Raw genomic sequence first — 7,500 nt, forward strand, 5'->3', positions numbered from 1 at the left:
CTCTGGCCCAGGACGGGGCCACCCTCCCTGGGCTGGCCAGGGAGGTCTGAGACCATGGAGCTTTAGAACCACACCACGTCATTGGACTTAGTCGATTTTACTCAAATTTTTTGGCACCAGAGCCGGACCCCGCCACGCGCGCCGGGCTCGTGCCCAGGAAAGACGCACCCTGCCTGGGGTGCACTTTACATAAAACCGGCCTGTCTTTTCCTGGAGGTCTCGTACTTCCAGAGCTCCGACGGGGGGGCGTAGTCTGGATTTTATATGCCCACCCAGAGCGAGTCTGAGTGGGACTCACGACGGTCTGATCAATGGTAGGGGGTGCTCTGTGTTTTGCACCACCACACTTGCCCTCTTCCATACAGCCCCGAAGGCCCGTTTTAGGACCGTCTTCCCTCCAGGTCGAGCTCCAGGGGGTGTCGGGCGAATCTGACTCTGGCCCAGGACGGGCCACCCTCCCTGGGCTGGCCAGGGAGGTCTGAGACCATGGGGCTTTGAACCCACGTCACGCCATTGGACTTAGTCGATTTTTCTCAATTTTTTTGGCACCAGAGCCGGACCCCGCCACGTGCGCCGGGCTCGTGCCCAGGAAAGATGCACCCTGCCTGGGGTGCACTTTTCAGAAAACCAGCCTGTCTTTTCCTGGAGGTCTCGTACTTCCAGAGCTCCGACGGGGCGTAGTCTGGATTTTATATGCCCACCCAGAGTGAGTCTGAGTGGGACTCACGACGGTCTGATCGCTGGTAGGGGTCCTCTGTGTTTGCCACCACCACGCTTCCCCCTCTCTCATACATCCCCGAAGGCCCGTTTTAGGACCGTCTTCGCTCCAGGCGGAGCTCCAGGGGTGGCGGGCGAATCTGAATCTGGCCCAGGACGGGCCACCCTCCCTGGGCTGGCCAGGGAGGTCTGAGGGCATGGAGCTTTGGAACCACACCACGTTATTGGACTCTGTCTATTTTTTCCCCCAAACTTTGGCACCAGAGCCGGACCACCACACCATGTGCGCTGGGCTCGTGCCCAGGAAAAGATGCACCCTGCCTGGGGTGCACTTTTCAGAAAACCAGCCTGTCTTTTCCTGGAGGTCTCGTAACTTCCAGAGCTCCAGCGCGGCGTAATCTGGATTTTTACATGCCCACCCAGAGTGACTCTGAGTGGGACTCACGACGGTCTGATCGCTGGTAGGGGGTCCTCTGTGTTTGCCACCACCACGCTTCCCCTCTCTCATACATCCCCGAAGGCCCGTTTTAGGACCGTCTTCGCTCCAGGCGGAGCTCCAGGGGTGGCGGGCGAATCTGAATCTGGCCCAGGACGGGCCACCCTCCCTGGGCTGGCCAGGGAGGTCTGAGGGCATGGAGGTTTGGAGCCACCGCACATTTTTTGTACTTTGTCGTTTTTCGAGATCTGGGCTTCAGAGTCGAGCCCAGGCTCCGTTTCAAGGTGGGCATTGGGCTTCGTTCTTGCCCAGGAGACCCGCACCCTGCCTGGGATGCACTTTTCAGAGAAACCGGGCCGCCTTTTCCTGGAGGTTCTCGTGTTTTTCAGAGCTCCACCACAGCAGAGATTGAATCCTCTTCCCCAGCCAGAGTGCACCCTCTCTGGCTTGGGTGAGTGCCTTGAGTGCCCTGGAGGTCCGAACCAACAGCACGTTTATGGACTTTGTCTATTTTTCCAAATTCGACTCCAGAGTCAAGCCGGCCAAGGGGCTCTCTGAAGGCCCCTCTCTCCCTCCCTCATCCTCTACAAGAGCCCCATGGTCCGTTTTAGGACCGTCTTCGCTCCAGGCGGAGCTCCAGGGGTGGCGGGGGAAATCTGAGTCTGGCCCAGGACGGGCCACCCTCCCTGGGCTGGCCAGGGAGGTCTGAGGGCATGGAGGTTTGGAGCCACCGCACCTTTTTGTACTTTGTCGTTTTTCGAGATCTGGGCTTCAGAGTCGAGCCCAGGCTCCGTTTCAAGGTGGGCATTGGGCTTCGTTCTTGCCCAGGAGACCCGCACCCTGCCTGGGATGCACTTTTCAGAGAAACCGGGCCGTCTTTTCCCTGGAGGTTTTCGTGTTTTTCAGAGCTCCACCACAGCAGAGATTGAATCTGCTTCCCCAGCCAGAGTGCACCCTCTCTGGCTTGGGTGAGTGGTGCCTTGAGTGGCCAGGGCCAACATCACCCACGGGCATCGGGCTTTATTCGTGCCCATGAGACCCGCACCCTGCCTGGGATGCACTTTTCAGAGAAACCGGGCCGTCTTTTCCTGGAGGTTTCGCGTTTTTCCAGAGCTCCACCACAGCAGAGATTGAATCTGCTTCCCCAGCCAGAGTGCACCCTCTCTGGCTTGGGTGAGTGCCTTGAGTGGCCAGGGCCAACATCACCCACGGGGCATCGGGCTTTATTCGTGCCCAGGAGACCCGCACCCTGCCTGGGATGCACTTTTCAGAGAAATCGGGCCGTCTTTTCCTGGAGGTTTCGCGTTTTTCCAGAGCTCCACCACAGCAGAGATTGAATCTGCTTCCCCAGCCAGAGTGCACCCTCTCTGGCTTGGGTGAGTGCCTTGAGTGGCCAGGGCCAACATCACCCACGGGCATCGGGCTTTATTCGTGCCCATGAGACCCGCACCCTGCCTGGGATGCACTTTTCAGAGAAATCGGGCCGTCTTTTCCTGGAGGTTTCGCGTTTTTCCAGAGCTCCACCACAGCAGAGATTGAATCTGCTTCCCCAGCCAGAGTGCACCCTCTCTGGCTTGGGTGAGTGCCTTGAGTGGCCAGGGCCAAAATCACCCACGGGGCATCGGGCTTTATTCGTGCCCAGGAGACCCGCACCCTGCCTGGGATGCACTTTTCAGAGAAATCGGGCCGTCTTTTCCTGGAGGTTTCGCGTTTTTCCAGAGCTCCACCACAGCAGAGATTGAATCTGCTTCCCCAGCCAGAGTGCACCCTCTCTGGCTTGGGTGAGTGCCTTGAGTGGCCAGGGCCAACATCACCCACGGGGCATCGGGCTTTATTCGTGCCCAGGAGACCCGCACCCTGCCTGGGATGCAGATCGGTTTGTGTGAGTCCTGGTTGGGTGAGCGTTACCCTTCTACATCACCCCCAAGGCCCGTTTTAGGACCGTCTCGGCTCCGGGCGGACAGCCGGGGGGCAGGGGGCGAATCTGCCTCCGGCCCGGGTCGGAGCTCCCTCCCCGGGGCCGTGCGTGGAGACCCGTCGCGCCCGGAGCTCCCGTGCAACCCCACGTTTTGGACTTGGGTTTTGGAGCGAGCGAGCGGGGTCGAACCCCGGGGGCCGAGCCGCCACGGAGTCCCCGAGCCCCGGGGACGAAGCCCCGGGAGCGAGGTCCCTCCGTGGAGGCGCGAGCCCCCAGGGCCCGGCCGCCCGCCCGGGGAGGAGAGCGCACGCTCCCCTACCCCTCAAAACCCACGTGGCTGGTTGCAGCAGACCCTGTGCACCGGAGGTTCCTCCAGGAGCGCGGGGCTGGGTGCTCTAAGCCCAAGTCATACAGGCAACCATGCCTCCCCGGGACTCCCCCTGCGAGCGGCGGCTGTTTGAAGGACGGTAACCCCACTGCACGGGGCTTCAAACGACCGTAGCTCGCCGAAGGCGGCTCCGATCGACGCCAAATTTTTATGGGCTGGAGAACGGGACGAGACCTTTCGAATGAGACCGCCCCCAGCCCCGTGGGCCCCCGGGGGCCCGAGATACGGGCCCCCAAAGCGCCCCGGAAGCGGAAAAACGCAAATATCTCGCCGAAAACTCGACGTGCCCGGCCGAGGCCGGGCTCATTCGAACCGTCTCGCCGAGCTGAACGCGTCCATATGCGTTTCGTCGTTTTTGGTCGAGTATTCGCGGAGATATCGGCCGAAAACCCTCGGCCGCGCTCTGAAATGGCGCCCGCCGATGACGTCACGATCCCGGGAGAAAATCGCCCGTATCTCCGCGACGCGAAGGCCCAGAGAGCTCAAATTTGGGTGGCGAGGTCCCACGGGGGCCCTCGCTCGAACCAGGGCGGCGGCGGGCCCCGGGGACGCCCCCTACCGGATCGCCGTTCGCCGGGACCCCCGACTTTGAACGGCTATAACTCGGGGACCCGGGCGAGTTGGACCTCGTGGGTGGGCTCTTTCGAAAGGCCCCGTCCGGCACTACGGTCGATTCGAGTTTGGGGAAGATTGGCCCAGGGGTTCGCGAGATATAAGCCAAAAAACGCCGCGCCTTTGACCGGGCCTAACTCCCTGACCCCGAGGCCCCCGGGGACGCGGGTGGCCTCTTTGGATAGGGCCCCTCGAGGCCTACGGAAGACCCGAGTTTGAAATTTTTTCGCCCGGCCGTCTTCGAGATATCGGCGAAAAACGGAATCTTCCCGTCCGGTGGGTGGGTGTGGGTGTCTCCGGGGGGCGGGGGGACTTCCAGGACCCCGGGGGGGGGGCCACCTGGCCGTGCCCGAGGACGGTGCACCTCCCTGGGTGTGCCGTCAGAGCCTCCGGGGCCCCGGAAGTCCCCGCCCGCTGCACGTTTTCGGACTTTGAGGGATTTTCGGGCCCGGAAAAGGGCCCCGAATTCGAACGCACGTAGCTCGGGGACCCGGGGGCCCAGAGACACCGGACTCGGGTCAAGTGTGGCGTCCCGGCGGGCCCCTCGCAAAGAGCCCGCCCCCGAGCTCCGGGGCCCCCGGGTCCCGGAGAAAAGGGGCCCGACGTGTCGGGGGGGCGCCTGGGAAGGAAAGGTCCCAGGGGCCCGGGGGAGGCGGGGTCCGAGAGGGCCCGTGGGGAGCCCCCGACACCCGAAAGGGCGAGCCGCTGGGACCTCCCCTCTCCGAGATACGGGCCGTTTTCTCCGAAAGTCGCCCGCGCGTAACGGGGCCCATCTCGGGACCGGGAGGTCCCAGCGGCTCGCGGCGGCGGGTGCGGGGCCCGCTCTCGGGGACCTTGCTCCTCCCGCCGTCCCGAGCCACGGGGACCTTCCGGTCCCGAGATACGGCCACTTCCTGTCCAGCTTTGACCGGGTGTAACTCGAAAAGTAAGCCGAGTTGGGGCTCCACACTCGGGGGTATTGGGGGCCTCTAGGAGGGCCCCCCACGCCGGGTGTATGGGGCCCCAACTCGGCTTGGTTCCGGAGATATGGCCCTTTAAAGTTTCAACTTTGACCGGGTGTAACTCGAAAAGTAAGCCGAGTTGGGGCTCCACACTCGGGGGTATTGGGGGCCTCTAGGAGGGCCCCCCACGCCGGGTGTATGGGGCCCCAACTCGGCTTGGTTCCGGAGATATGGCCCTTTAAAGTTTCAACTTTGACCGGCTGTAACTCGAAAAGTAAGCCGAGTTGGGGCTCCACACTCGGGGGTATTGGGGGCCTCTAGGAGGGCCCCCCACGCCGGGTGTATGGGGCCCCAACTCGGCTTGGTTCCGGAGATATGGCCCTTTAAAGTTTCAACTTTGACCGGCTGTAACTCGAAAAGTAAGCCGAGTTGGGGCTCCACACTCGGGGGTATTGGGGGCCTCTAGGAGGGCCCCCCACGCCGGGTGTATGGGGCCCCAACTCGGCTTGGTTCCGGAGATATGGCCCTTTAAAGTTTCAACTTTGACCGGCTGTAACTCGAAAAGTAAGCCGAGTTGGGGCTCCACACTCGGGGGTATTGGGGGCCTCTAGGAGGGCCCCCCACGCCGGGTGTATGGGGCCCCAACTCGGCTTGGTTCCGGAGATATGCCCGTTTGAAGTTGCAACTTCTACCCAGTCTAATAATCCCAAAATAATAATTAAATAAAAAAAAAAAATAATAATAAAAATAAAAATAAGCCGAGTTGGGGCTCCACACTCTGGGCCTGGGGGGCACCACTAGGAGATCCCCCTGTGCCCAGAGCGTGGAGCCCCGAATCGGCTTTCCACACCACTCACACCGGTTTCTGACTACCTTAAGAGAGTCATTGTTAGTCGCGCAGTTTACCCGACTCTGGGAACCGGGGCTTTGGGCTTGGGGGAGACCCACCGCTCGCCCCCTAACACGTCGGGGGGGACCAGGGGGCACCCGCCTGGACCCCCTCAGCCCCACTTCGGAGAACCAGAACGCTGGCCAGGGACCCCCACGGCGGTTGAAGTTTGAACTTCTACCCGGTGCATCCCGAAAAATTGAAAAAAATAAAATAAAATAAGATTAAAATAATAATAATAATAATAATAATAATAATTTTTAAAAAATAAGCCGAGTTGGGGCTCCACACTCTGGGCCTGGGGTGGACCACTAGGAGATCCCCCTGTGCCCAGAGCATGGAGCCCCAACTCGGCTTTCCACACCACTCACACCGGTTCCTGCCTACCTTAAGAGAGTCAAAGTTACTCCCGCAGTTTACCCGACTCTGGGAACCGGGGCTTTGGGCTTGGGGGAGACCCACCGCTCGCCCCCTAACACGTCGGGGGGACCAGGGGGCACCCGCCTGGACCACCTCCTGCCCGACTCGGAGAACCAGAGCTCTGGCCAGGGACCCCCGCGGCGGTTGAAGTTTGAACTTCTACCCGGTGCATCCCGAAAAATTGAAAAAATAAAATAAGATAAAAAAAAATAAATAAAATAATAATAATTTTAAAAAAAATAAGCCGAGTTGGGGCTCCACACTCTGGGCCTGGGGTGGACCACTAGGAGATCCCCCTGTGCCCAGAGCATGGAGCCCCAACTCGGCTTTCCACACCACTCACACCGGTTCCTGCCTACCTTAAGAGAGTCAAAGTTACTCCCGCAGTTTACCCGACTCTGGGAACCGGGGCTTTGGGCTTGGGGGAGACCCACCGCTTGCCCCCTAACACGTCGGGGGGACCAGGGGGCACCCGCCTGGACCACCTCCTGCCCGACTCGGAGAACCAGAGCTCTGGCCAGGGACCCCCACCGCCGTACCCCCTCCTGCCCGACTCGGAGAACCAGAGCTCTGGCCAGGGACCCCCACCGCCGTACCCACTCCTGCCCGACTCGGAGAACCAGAGCCCTGGGCAGGGACCCCCACCGCCGTACACCCTCCTGCCCGACTCGGAGAACCAGAGCCCTGGGCAGGGACCCCCACCGCCGTACCCCCTCCTGCCCGACTCGGAGAACCAGAGCCCTGGGCAGGGTCCCCCACCGCCGTACCCCCTCCTGCCCGACTCGGAGAACCAGAGCCCTGGGCAGGGACCCCCACCGCCGTACACCCTCCTGCCCGACTCGGAGAACCAGAGCCCTGGGCAGGGACCCCCACCGCCGTACCCCCTCCTGCCCGACTCGGAGAACCAGAGCCCTGGGCAGGGACCCCCACCGCCGTACACCCTCCTGCCCGACTCGGAGAACCAGAGCCCTGGGCAGGGACCCCCACCGCCGTACACCCCTCTGCCCGACTCGGAGAACCAGAGCCCTGGGCAGGGACCCCCACCGCCGTACACCCCTCTGCCCGACTCGGAGAACCAGAGCTACAGCAAAGCCCTGGCCTCCACCCTCACCCGAGCACCGGCCGGACCCGGGGGTCCCACACTTAAGCCCGGGCATTACTGTCCCAGCCAGCCCGCGC

The sequence above is a fragment of the Pimephales promelas genome, chromosome 2 (assembly GCF_988280905.1).
Source record: "Pimephales promelas chromosome 2, fPimPro1.hap1.1, whole genome shotgun sequence".
Classification (NCBI taxonomy): Eukaryota; Metazoa; Chordata; class Actinopteri; order Cypriniformes; family Leuciscidae; genus Pimephales; species Pimephales promelas.